The sequence below is a fragment of the Lathyrus oleraceus genome, chromosome 6 (genome assembly GCF_024323335.1).
Source record: "Lathyrus oleraceus cultivar Zhongwan6 chromosome 6, CAAS_Psat_ZW6_1.0, whole genome shotgun sequence".
NCBI classification, from domain to species: domain Eukaryota; kingdom Viridiplantae; phylum Streptophyta; class Magnoliopsida; order Fabales; family Fabaceae; genus Lathyrus; species Lathyrus oleraceus.
Window position 1 is genome coordinate 202,614,138 of NC_066584.1, and position 14,386 is coordinate 202,628,523.

The following is a 14,386-nucleotide window of genomic DNA, read 5'->3' on the forward strand; positions in this document are numbered from 1 at the left end:
TCCACACAAGTCAACAAGACTATGCCATTCTCCTATCCTAAGTGCACTCGAGTTCGGGTATAGAACTTCATCTCACAAAGATCACCAAGCATACAAAGAATTAATATTCAAGCAATTCAATCATTACATACAATACAGTAATCCCAAATTGCACAAAAACATGTCACAAAACAATATATAATACAATACAACAAAATATGAAAAGTAGGCAAAATCCACTAGGCAAATGATCCCCAGCAGAGTCGCCATTTTTATGTAGCGGGGTATTCGTTACCTTTAGAGATATTGACTAAATCTAAGGTAAACCATACAAGTCGAGTCGCCACCGCACTTCTATTTATCGAATGGAATGGTTAGAAAGCGAACAAAAACCTAAAAGTTTTATCAAATCAAAAACTAGTAAAAATGTCAGAGATCTGGGTAAGGGGGTTGGTTATGCAATGGGAAGGTTTTAAGCACCCAAAACATCCTAGGTACTCCTAGGGAGCCCTTTTCATACTTGTTGTAAGATTGGTATTTTGTGAAAATTTGTTTGTGCAAACATGATTGAAGATATGAGAAGAGAATATACAAGTTTATTTACATTTTGTGTTTGGATGGATGAACCCATTGCCTACGTCCCATCTTAAAAAAGATTAGGATCAAAACCTCGTAGTTCGGGGTAAAAATCTAAAAAAAATGAGTTGGTGAATTGATTGGTCCAAAAGCCTTAAGGTCTTTTGTTATCCAAGGGAGAAAACTCAACCTAAAACCACAAATCCACCATGTGAGGATAGCTTCAACATGCTAGTGAAGGGTTAACCCTATAATAAGCATGGAAGACTCATTGTCCATCACTAAGGATATAGGTGAGTATTATATCTACCTCGAGGATAACTCAAACCTAATAGCTAAAGGTTATGAAAAATTTGATTAAGAAAGTGGCCATTGAAACCATAAAAAGACATTTGAATGGGTTATATTTACCAATGAAAAGTATACAAAATATTGTCAAAGTTGACTTAAAGATTTAATTCAAAATAAGTGTTATGAAAATAAAGTTTGAAAATCAAAAGCATAAGGCTTAGGTTTCTAATGTTTGAAAAGAAGTGTTAAATGTTTGCACAAAAGTTTTGGCTTGGGTTAAAGTGGAGGGAAGAAGAAGAAAGACTAAAGTCCTAGACATACAAGAGGTAAGGGATAAGAGAACAAGACCATAAATGGAGTTCATCTCTTGAGATCATATTGATGATCCAAGTAGCTCCCATCCTTTGGAATATGCAAGCAAAATAATAGTAAGCTCAAGGAAATCAACAATCAATTCAGCTCTTGGAAAGTTCCTCAATGGCTCTTAGATCTCTCTCTCTTAGAAGCTCATGGCAATGGTTCCTCACTTAGGCTCAATGTTGGAATCCCTAGCACAAGAATACACACATTAAAAAGTTCCATCAAGCAATCAAAAATGAACAAGAAGGAGCTTTAGAGGTTGGTCCTTTCAAAGTTCTCTTCAACATTTATAGCATTCTAAAGGCCCAATGCCTAGTTCCTCTTTGACTTTATAGCACTCTAAAGGCTAAATGCCTAGTTGCTCTTTGACTCCACATTTGCATAGGGAAAGTCCTAAAGTCTAAGTCCATTTGTCCATTTCTTTGCATTTGGTCCACAACAATCAAAACAAAACACAAGCACAATGATATATACACAAATATGTGCTCAAGTGAGCAAAAGGAAAATTGCATTAACATAAACATGTGCTCAAGTGAGCAAAGGAAAAAATCAAATGAATAATATGTACAAGAATAATAAATTGCATAAAAGTAAAGGGGCAAAAAGTAAATGTTAATTGTTAATGGTTAATGTTAGTAGTTAGTGTGCCATGAGGAAAATTTAGCGCTATGTTAAGCAATCATAATTGGACTTATGTAGAAGTCACAACTATCTGAGGCCGATCAATAATAATGTAGGCATCAACACAAGTTAGAAGTCTTGATTAGTGAACCAAGTTCCAACAACTTGCCATGCCAAAAAGAGGAAGATGAATGATCTTGTATTGGTTTAAGTCCTTTGCATGATTTCAGAAGCAATCTATCCTTAATGCAAAGCCATTCACTTGATCATTTGATCAAGATGAATTAGATTTGAATCAAGGAAGATTAAACCTCCCTAATCAATGCTAACTTATCAACCTTTAACTCATTGATCAAAAAGAAAAGAAGAAGAAGAAGATGGATAATGGAAATGAAGAAAAATAAAGTGCATCAAATGAAAAGGAATGTACCAATCCATAAATGTTGACCAAAGATAGGGAAGATCAAGGTCAAACCATAAAAAATCAGAAATGAGATGAAGATTGGAAGTCAAGAAATAAACAATTTTTTTTTGGCATTTTTAGTATTTGAAAATAAACTTGAATTAAAATATTAAAGAAAGGTCAAACTTCAAATTCACTTCAAATCAACTTTGAAAAGTCCAAGTGAATTATCCGAAGTTCAACAAGGTCAAACAAAGTTTGTCAAAAAATTTCAGTATTTTTAAAAGTCAGAAACTATTTTTAATCAATTAAAAAATGAATGAAAATAACCTAATTGAACTAAAATCCAAAATAAATCTCAAATCAATTAATAAATTGATGAGAATATTTTTCATAGATCCATCATCATTCAAAGAGGTTAGAAAAATATTTTTTTTATTTTTGAATATCAGAAACTATTTAAAATGAATAAAAAATGACATGAAAAGAGAAAATTATTAAAAAATAGCAAATGATGAAATAAAAAAAATTAAAAATCATTTTTAGAAACTAGAAATTAAAAGAGAAATAATGCAATTGGTCCCATATTTTTTGGACCAATAATAAAAAAGATATGAATTTTTGAAATAAAAGGAAATAAAGAAAATAAAATCAGAAAGTGGAAAATATGGAAAATCCACACGCGTTGGATCTAAGCTCATTAATTGAGCTGGATCATCAAACGGCCATGGCATGCGCGCGCACCAAAGTCCTCAGTCAATGCAACCACATGGATATTAAATAAAAGTCATAACAATGGAGCGCTGGGATTAGATCTGGCAAACGCATCGTGTGACTCACAATCAATCTGGCAATAAAACGGTGGCCAGTGCCAGCGTCTTCTCCGGTGAGCTCCAGCGAAGGTCAAAAAACACAGAGGTTCAAATGCTTACTAAAATGGATGATCCAGGCACCATTCGAAAGGTGAAGTGATGTACATCACTCCTATACCACTCACTTCCACTCTAGATTCCTATTAAGAGAGAAATCAGAGATGGAAGTTTGGTGATGTTCAATTGAACTTGCTCGATTTCAACAATTAAGCACTCAATAATAATGCCTCTATAGAGAGGACTTCAGACAACACAATATCAAGGCCAATGGATTAAAGAATAATGAGATTCGAAGCAAAAACCAGTTGATCAAAACCTTTGGATTATGAAGAATTGAGTCACTTTCCTTGGTTCCTTTTGAAAAACAGAACTTCAATAGATCAAATGATGAAGGTCTAGGAACTTTAGATCTGAAAATTCAACCAAATGCAATTGAATTTCAGATCTGAATTTTTTGAAGAAATATGAACTTGTTCCTTTAGGTATGGTTAGGGATTCACTCTTGCAGCATTTCAGGCGCCTTCAGGTTGGAGAATTATGAAGCATAGCACATGTATTTATAGCTGGAAATGGCTGAGTGCATGAGTTAGCTCGTGTGCATGGCAAATGGATTTTTCATTGCATGGGCTTGTGTGATCATGTGGAAGGCCCAATGAAGACTGAAATGACCTACTGAGTTCATGTGAATTGCAAATGGACGTGTACATTAAGTATAAATAGCTCATGCATGGCAATTTGAATTGAATTTCACAAAATGCACTTAATCTTCATGCCTTCGAAAATGGTGCTTCCAAACTCCAAATGCCACCTTATGAGTAATGGTTAGAGAGCTTGTTGCATAAGGAACAAATGATATGTTGATCAAAATTTCAATTGGGCCTTGGAAATTAGTGAATTTTGAGTTTAAAGTGCAGGGTGCAAAACATGCATGAGTGAAGTTTCTAAATTTGGCCAATGTTCAAGCCCTTCTGTCTCAATGATGAAAGCTCCAAATGATAAAACCTTCAACATAAAAAATGTAGATATTTTCAAGACAATAAGATTTCCAATCAATTTGGTCCCACCTCAAAATCATAAAAAATGAATGAGTTATGTTGTTGGGAAGTTGACCCAAAATTAGGGTTTCAGTCAAAATGACCTATAATGTCTTGGAATGGATGATGATCTTACAAGCTTGAAATTAATTTTTTATGAACATGAAAGTTGTTCACATTGTCCTTAAGAACATTTTTTCTCTTGGTATAATCTCCATTTGACCAACACATAAAAAATTAGGTCTCAGTGCTTTTTCAAAATAGACAAATGAATTGACTGATCAACTTCTCAAGTCCACCACTCATATCTTGATGAATTGATGATTTAGGGCACTCAAATAAGTTCAAATATTCATGTAATGATGAATTAAAGAACTTCCCTTGATGGTATTTGACCATGGGCTGAGGTTGCTTCATGAGCAAGGCCTTGTTAATGATCATATGAATTAGGGTTTCCTTCGGAGACAAACCTCAAACCCCTTGACTTGATTTGATCAAAATGATTAATTGAGATACTAGGGAGGCATATTTGGTGGATGAGAGCTTTGGGAACCATTTCCATGCTTGCTTTCATCTTCTCTTGGCCTTATCATTGCACATAGGATCTCCCAGAAGCTTTTAGACGTTGTGATTGCTCAAGCTACAAACAAGAAATGTTAGTGACATATTTTTGTGCTTTTAGTTAGTAAAATAAATGACAAAAGCAATGATATACAATTCAAGAATGCTTGGTGATCTCAAACCACTCACAAGAGGTCCCACCTAAAGGCAAAGGGAACCCAGATGCTTATGATCCTTGAGGCTTTGCAAATGCAATGTTATGATGCCATTAGGGATCTTAGGGCCAAAATTGGGGTCTTACAGATGCCCCTATTTAAGGTCATTCTAGCCGGAGATATGAAGGTTAAAATCTTCGTCTCGACGAGGTAGAATGGGCTTAAATAATAACCAAGAGACAAATTTTGGTCCCTACGAGACCTCATGATGCAGATGTATGTATGCAAAAGGGTAATACTTCGTGGGGGAGATATGTGTCCACAAAGAGAAAAGAAGTCAGGAGAAACTGTCATTCCATATGAGTAACACACTCAATGGGACAAAGACTCTGGGACTCTTATGGGGATAGAAAAAAAGGTAAATTGCGTGAGCAGGTCACGACTTAGAACTTGGGGAGCAGAATCCCAAAAGAATAAATCGATGGAGAGACCTGAGCTGACTCAAAGGCGCATGTATTGGGGAATATGCCAATACAGCGGAATTATCCACAAAGGATACTCCGGATGAAAATCCGGACTCAGATGGGGGAAATCCACTAAAGGACCTCGCTGGGGAACATTCAAACATGATTCCTCTAGGGAAGCAGTAGGATGAGGTATTACCGGTTACTAGGTAATAAGCTCAAAGAGACATGTGATCCAAACACCGGTATAAGGGTGAAAGAACAACATGCTCAGGGAGAATGAATATCTAAGACCGGTATAAGGGTGAGAGATATCAAACATCCAAAATCATCTGAGGAAAACCTAAAAGGTATATTTCAACTCAGGAAAATCTGACTCCACGGGGGACAAAAGTCATAATAGGGAGCAGAGAGAAAGGAACACCAGGGATACCGGTTACTGGGCATATAATAGGTGGCCGACCAGGGCGTAAATTGGGGAATATTCCCAAGACACTCATCATCCAAAAGAGGGCTAAAAAGCAAACTCGATAAAAGGATGGGCATTCGACTCAGCAAAAAGGGGTACGAATCTTACTCGACTGGGGAAGAACAAGGACTTCGACCGAAGAGTGCATGAGATATATTATCTATTACCGTCAGAACGTAGATAACATACTCGCATGGAATATTATCCACAATCGGTTACTGGGTTAATAAAGGATAAATCGAACGAAAGAAAGGACATCGGGAATACCAAAAACTAGGTATAAAATGATGACCGATCATTACCGATAAACAGCAAATGGAAGATAACTCGCCGGGGATACATTGACAAAGGCAATGATCCGGGAGACAAACTCAAAAAGGGTGAAGGACTATCAATACCGAATATTGGATAATGATAGCCGTCAAAGAGGGGATTACATCTACCAAATACTGGGTAGAAAACCACGGAAAAGTAACTGTCATCGGTTAGGATGAATAAAAGGCTAACTCTGCCAAGGGGACAAAAATAGGGTTTACAACTACCGGTATGAGGGTAGAAAACCAAAGAAATGGGACTTATAACTACCGGTATGAGGGTAGAAGGCCACAGACTCTGTCGGGGAAAAGATGGATAATTACTGGTTAATGAGCAACTATTCATCTAAACTACGGGGAAGCGCGGGAAGCGGACACAAGAAGCCAATCTAGGATCAAACCAGAGAGGCATGGTGAAACAAGACTTGTCCCCATGAGGATATAACTCAATGGGGAATTCCATCCCAATATATGTGTTGGGAGGAAACAGAAACAACCATCATCCACGAGGACATAACTCAGTGGGGAATATGGAAGAAAGGATAAACATTTTCTGCTTATGGGGATGACTCTAAATGGAGAGATCAGATAAAAACAACCTGCTTGGTGGAATATATTATCAGCTAGCAGGGGATAACAAACAAAGATATATGGCAAAGGATGCAACATGAATATCTGAATGTTAAAAAAATGCATATATGCGTGGTTTATGTATGATGAATGCTGACAGAACAGACATATCTAACACAAACAAGTCCACTGATTGATTGAGTAAACATCCGGTACTACATCTCAAGAGAGAAAGCCAGGCTCAGTGGAGAACATCCCATCTGTTGAGGATCAGGGGTACACGGATCTCTGCTGGGGAATGAACAACAACCAATCCAACTGGGAAATTATCAAAGGGGAATATGGATCTTCGTGGGGATACAACCACCAATCAGAAGCTTCCAAGGGTCAACCAAATATTATCCCCACCCAAGATCACATTTACTGAGGAGGAAAGGGAGCTGCATATCTTTAACACACACTCTGCTCGGGAGAGGAAACCACAAAAGGCTCCAGAAGAAGAGGATACAAACATGCCAGGAATATGAACAAATGTCTTACCCTGTTGAGAATCCTACCATCTATGGGAGAGCACTGAAGACATCCCAGTATCCTTTCAGCATTGTGAATGTTCACTTTGTTTAAAAACTAGTTATGAACAGTTTAATTATTTGAAAACAATGATATTTCTCAATTAAAACATGCAAAACATTTGTTGAATAGAAACAAATAAGAGTGCAAATAATTGGATAAAGGCTCAAAATTTATTTGATGGAATGGTAGTCTGCAAATGGCAAGACTCCATGGATCTTTACAAATTTGAAATTGGTGATATATATTGGAAAAGGGCTACATTGAACATAATGACCATTTCTCCACCAACTCTGAATTCGATGTATTTGAAGCTTTGGTTGATGATGACTGAGCGAGAATCTCTGACGGATGACGGTTTGTAGAACAAAGTCTTGTCAGGATGCAGTTACTTGCCAAATCCCTATTTTTTGCCTAGATTGCCCCAGGGCGAGGTACTCAATCTAGCAGGATACATATTCATTATTTTTTTATATGTCTCTAACTTTTGCCTGGATCGCCCTTTCGGGTTTTCAATCCACCGAGACGCTCATTTTTGCCTAAGCCGCCCTTTCGGGTTTTCAACTTAGCGAGCTATTCTGTTTTTAACTTTTAGGCGAAGTATTTCTTGACTGCATCTGAATTCACAAGACGAGTGAAATCCTCCCCATCCATAGTTGTAAGTATCAATGCACCGCCTGAAAAGGCTCTCTTGACAACATATGGACCTTCATAGTTTGGAGTCCACTTGCCCTTGGAATCGGGCGCGAAAGACAAGACTTTCTTGAGCACAAGGTCACCCTCTCGGAACACACGAGGCTTGACCTTCTTATCAAAGGCTTTCTTCATCCTTTGCTGATATAATTGACCGTGGCACATGGCATTCAATATCTTCTCTCCAATCAAATTCAGCTGGTCATAACGACTCTGAACCCATTCAGCATCAGTCAACTTGGCTTCCATCAAGACTCTAATTAATGGGATCTCCACCTCTACTGGGAGCACAACCTCCATGCCGTAAACAAGAGAGAAAGGGGTTGCCACCGTTGGACGCTTTTGGCTCTATCATGCCAATCATGTCAATTCCCCACATAGAGAAAGGCCATGGTGATGAAATCACATTCAGAAGTGTCGAAGGAATATGAATCTTGTCCGCATAGATTTGACACTTATGGCATTTCTTCACGTATTTGCAGCAGTCAGACTCCATTGTCAGCCAATAGTAGCCTGCTCTCAACATCTTTCTTGCCATGGCATGTCCATTGGAATGAGTACCAAATGAACCCTTATGGACCTCAGTCATTAACAGGTCTGCTTTGTGTCTATCCACGCATCTGAGCAGCACCATATCAAAATTTCTCTTATAAAGCACATCTCCATTGAGGTAGAAACTGCCTGAAAATCTCCTCAAAGTCTTCCTATCTTTCACAGATGCCCCAGGCGGGTAAATCTGGCTTTAAAGGAAACACTTGATATCATAAAACCACGACTTATCATCTTGCACCTCCTCTACTGCAAATACATGAGCTGGTCTGTCCAAGCGCATCACAGTGATATTGCGAACTTCATTCCAAAGTTTGACCACAATCATCGAAGCAAGTGTAGCGAGAGCGTCTGCCATCCGATTTTCATCTCGAGGAATATGATGGAAGTCAACCTCAGTAAAGAACGTTGAAATCCTCCTCGCATAATCCCTATATGGAATGAGACCAGGATGATTCGTTTCCCACTCACCCTTAACCTGATTAACAACGAGGGTCGAATCACCATAAACATCAAGATGCTTGATCCTTAGATCAATGCACTCTTCCAATCCCATGATACAGGCCTCATACTCAGCCATATTATTCATGCATTTGAAAGTTAGCCTTGCTATAAACGAAAAATGTGTGCCCTGAGGGGTAATAATCACTGCCCCAATACCATTTCCATATTGATTTACAGCGCCATCAAACACCATACTCCATCTAGAACCAGGCTCTGGCCCTTCATCGAGCGTAGGCTCATCGCAATCTTTCATTTTCAAATACAGAATCCCCTCATCCTGGAAGTCATACTGAACCGACTGATAATCCTCAATCGGTTGATGTGCCAAGTGGTCTGCCAAAATACTTCCTTTAATGGCCTTCTGAGCTCGATACTCGATATCATACTCAGATAACAACATCTACCAACGGGAAATCCTCCCAGTTAAAGTAGGCTTCTCAAAGATATACTTGATTGGATCCATTTTGGAAATCAACCAAGTCGTATGATTCAACACGTACTGGCGTAAGCGCTTAGCAGCCCACGCCAAAGCCCAACATGTCTTCTCAAGCATTGAGTATCGAGACTCACAATCAGTAAACTTCTTACTCAAGTAGTAGATAGCATATTCTTTCTTCCCATATTCATCTTGCTGACCAAGGACACAACCCATTGAGTCTTTAAGAACTGTCAGTTACATAATCAATGGTCTCCCTTCCACAGGCGGAGACAGAATCAGAGGCTCGGAAAAATACTCTTTAATGCTATCAAAAGCTTTTTTGGCAATCCTAGGTCCAATCCTGAGACTGGTCTTTCCGGAGGAGCTTGAATATTGGTGCACATGTGGCAGTCATGTGGGATATAAATCTGGAAATATAATTCAAGCGGCCAAGAAAACCTCGGACTTGCTTCTCAGTTTTGGGCGCAGGCATCTCTTGTATTGCTTTGACCTTTGCCGGATCAACCTCAATACCTCTTTCAATAACAATAAAGCTCAATAGCTTTCCAGAACGGACTCCAAATGTACACTTGTTGGGATTCAGACGAAGCTTATACTTCCTCAAATGTTGAAAAAGCTTTAACAAGTGCTCTACATGTTCAACTTCCGTTCTTGACTTCACAATCATATCATCAACATATACCTCGATCTCCTTATGCATCATATCATGAAACAATGTGGTCATAGCTCGTTGAAACGTGGCTCCGACGTTCTTCAAACCGAAGGGCATCACTCGATAACAGAATGTTCCCCAAGGTGTGATGAATGTTGTCTTCTCCATATCCTCGGGTGCCATTTTGATCTGGTTATATCCGAAAAATCCGTCCATAAATGAGAAGACATTGAATTTAGCCGTATTGTCTACCAACATATCAATATGTGGTAGAGGGAAATCATCTTTCGGACTAACTTTATTCAAGTCTCTATAGTCCACACACATTCGGACTTTTCCATCTTTCTTAGGCACGGGCATAATATTGGCCACCCATTGAGGATACGTAGAAGTCACCAAAAACCCCGCATCAATTTGCTTCTGAACTTCTTCCTTGATCTTCACTGCCATATCGGGATGAGTTCTTCTGAGCTTCTGCTTCACAGGCACGCACTCAAGCTTCAAAGGTAGGAAATGTTGCACAATATCTGTATCTAGACCAGGCATGTCTTCATATGACCAAGCAAAGACGTCGACATATTCTCGTAGCAACTCAATCAACCCCTTCTTAACAGATTCTTTCAGGAGTGCCCCAATCTTCACTTCTCGCACACAATCTTCAGACCCCAAGTTGACTGTTTCCAGATTCTCAAGATGCGGCTGAATGATCTTCTCTTCATGCTCAAGTAGACGGGTAATCTCGTAAGGAATCTCTTCAACATCATCTTCTTCTGCCTCAAATACAGGGAATTCAAAGTTGGGAGATGGTGTTGGATCATTATGTTTAATGGGTTTGATTAACCTGCATAATGATTTTGGATATAAAAGAAACTTTAGAATTCAAACAAAGAAAATCATTATGCAGATGAAAAGATGGATTTTATTCTTATTTTTAGGGTTTTATGTGATCACCAATTTCATGCAAAAAAGCGAAAAGGGAAAATAATTGGAAAAACAAACATTTAACATGAATTTATTGAATGAAAACATCATTGTATTTATGCGCCAACAATGTCATCACTTCTCCTTTTGGCATGGGAGAAGGGTTTTTAAACACAATGAACATTACTTTGACTTATGGATAACTGTCGGAATATCAACAGCAACCCAATTAGTGCAGATCCCTCCAGGGATGATGAAATTGTCAGAATCCTCTTCGTCTTCTTCCAGAATGGCTGTAGCCTCTTCATCTTGACCAGTGTGGATGAAACCTCCAGTCTTGAACAAACCTTGCTTGTTAAAGACCCGAGAAGAATAACCTATGCCAGCCCGAGACTTATTGTCTTCCAACTCAATCATTTGCCCCAAACCAGCAGTTGTACCATGCTCAATGGCCAACTTTGCATATTTATAGGAAGCAAATGAAGGAGTTCCCCTCTTAATAGGTTCAGCAATAGATAAAGCTTGGAAGGGAGTTCCAACTTCATCCTCAGCATCTATATAAGAGAAGGAAGACAAATGGCTAACCAGGAGAGCCTTTTCTCCCCCTACCACCACCAGCTTCTTGTTTTTCACAAACTTCAATTTCTGGTGTAGGGTGGATGTCACGGCGCCAGCCTCGTGAATCCATGGTCTGCCTAGGAGACAGCTATACGATGGGTGAATGTCCATAACCTGGAAGGTAATCTGGAAATCACTTGGTCCGATTTTGACTGGGAGATCAACCTCACCAATCACAGTTTTGCGAGACCCATCGAAAGCCTTCACAACTACTCCACTCTGCCTCATGGGAGGCCCCTGATATGACAACCTCGTAAGAGTGGACTTTGGCAATACATTCAATGATGACCCAGTGTCCACCAGCACATTGGACATGGCATCATCCTTACAGCTCATGGATATGTGTAATGCCAAGTTGTGGTCTCTTCCCTCATTGGGGAGATCAGTGCCACAAAAACTTAAATTGTTACAAGTGGTGATGTTTGCAACAATACTGTCAAATTGCTCTATCGTGACGTTGTGATCTACGTACGCTACATCCAACACCTTCTGCAGAGCTTCTCGGTGTGGTTCTGAATTCATCAGCAATGATAAAACAGAGATTTTGGATGGCGTTTGGAGAAGCTGATTAACCACGTTGTACTCACTTCTCTTGATGAGCCTCAGAAACAGGAGTTCTCAACATAGAGGTGGGTTTAGCAACAAGTGCCGGATTCGGAGCGTTCACAGCATTCCCAATCGGGCATTCAACAAAATCAGCAGTATCACTTCCTTGAGCATCAGCTTGAGGTTTCAACGGAGCCGAAAAAACACGACCGCTGCGGGTCAGGCCGCTGACGTCGGCAATATTAACAACAGACGAAGAGGGCAAGGGTACCTCTTTCCCATTCTCCAATGCTACAGCATTATAGCGATAGGGGACTGCCTTCTTAGAAGAGTATGGTATAGGACCGGCTGGCTTAATAGTCAGAGCAGGAGAAACCTCCTGCTTGCTACCATCATACTTGATGACAACAGATTCAACTTCTAGGCAGACTTTTTAGTAAGTAACCGATTAACGCTTTCATAGTAACCGGTTAACACGGGTTAAAATCTGAATTTTCCTTAACGAGAGAAGTGGTGCTACAGTAGAAAATATCAAATTGGATTCTCAATCTATCCCTCAATTTCACCCATATATCAATTCCAAACACAATTAATCATCACAAATCAAAGATTACTCATCAAAATCTAACAATTTCAAACAACCATAAAAATTAGGGATTTCAACCTAAACATATTTCTACCCATTGACCCAATCATACTAACCCATAATAATAAGGATTCTCCCCCTTACCTCTTCAATTTTTTGGAAACCCTAGCTTCTCCCTTGTTCTTCCCCTCTTCTCCTTACTTCTCCTCTTTTCTTTCTCTGCTGCCTTGAAATGACCAAATGAGTGTTACCTCCCACTCTCCTCACCTATTACTATCCTAGTATATATTTGGGCTTAAGAAATGATACCTCTAATTTAATTATTAGGCCCAATAAGACCTAGTATTATAATATCTATAATTAGTTCAAATAAATTAAACCAACACAATTAACACACCAAATTAATTAATATAATCAATTATTATACTACCTAACAACCAATTAATTAATTAATACCTCAAATAAATAAAATAAAATAGTATAATAATAATATAAGAAATAAATACTAAAATTGGGTTGTTACACATTACCACCTATATTTTTATTGCCCAACCTCATATGGTTGTGACTTCTACATAAGTCCAATTATGATTGCTTAACATAGAGCTAAATTTGACCCTCAAGGCATATCATTCTAGTAAGTGAGATTGTAAGTCTCTCATTCTTCATGGCATTGTGTGGAGACTTGACCTTTTTTCCTTTCATGGGAGCTAGTGGCATACTTGTTGAATTATCCAAGTTGGAGCCCTTCTCATGGAAGATGTCTTAGTTTAAGGATCCATACTTGTGAATGAATGGTTGAGTATTCTCCAAAGAATGACTTAATCAATTAAAACTCACTACTAACGTTTGACTAACCATTGACTAACTCTTATTCACTATGCTTTTACTTTCAAGTCATTTACTTTATGCAATTTAAATTTCAGTCATTTATCATCCATTGCCATTTACATTTTATATAACTTGTTTATGTTTTAGTTCATTTCACTTTGCTCATTTGAGCCATATCTTGTGATTATATATATTGTTTGTGCATTTTGATTTTTTTTTTGTCTTAGGACCTTAAAACACCTAATAACAACAAAAACCCTAAACAACATTTGGTGGACTATTGGAACTTGATATGAACCTTTGGACTTAGGGTTAGGCAACATTCCCTATGCTAAAGGACTTGGCCAATGCCAACATTTTGATACTGAGCTATCTTGAATTGTGCCTTAATATGATGCAAGACCTTGAGGATTTCTTTGATTCATCTGCTACTCTGTCTTGGTGCTTAATTGCTTATTTTTTTGTTTGTCTATGTATGATATTTTGTTCTGAGTTGATCAAGGAATATTTCATCTGATACATTGGAAGACAATGAAGACTGCTAGCTATTGGAGTGCTTGCTTGGATGTGGCTATCTTTATATGATGCCTTGATATTCATGATGTATGGATATTGCTCATTGCTTATTGCTTATTGCTTTATCAAAGTCGAAAGGAAAATGGGTTTCTATATGAGATTCTTGTCTGTTGGATTGCATGCCATTTGTCAGATCTTTTTAACTCTTAACTTTTAATTTGTGCTTAGATGGCCTCTTCATCTCTTCCCACTTCTTAAATTTCAAAATCCCTCCCTCTTTCAAAAACCTTTC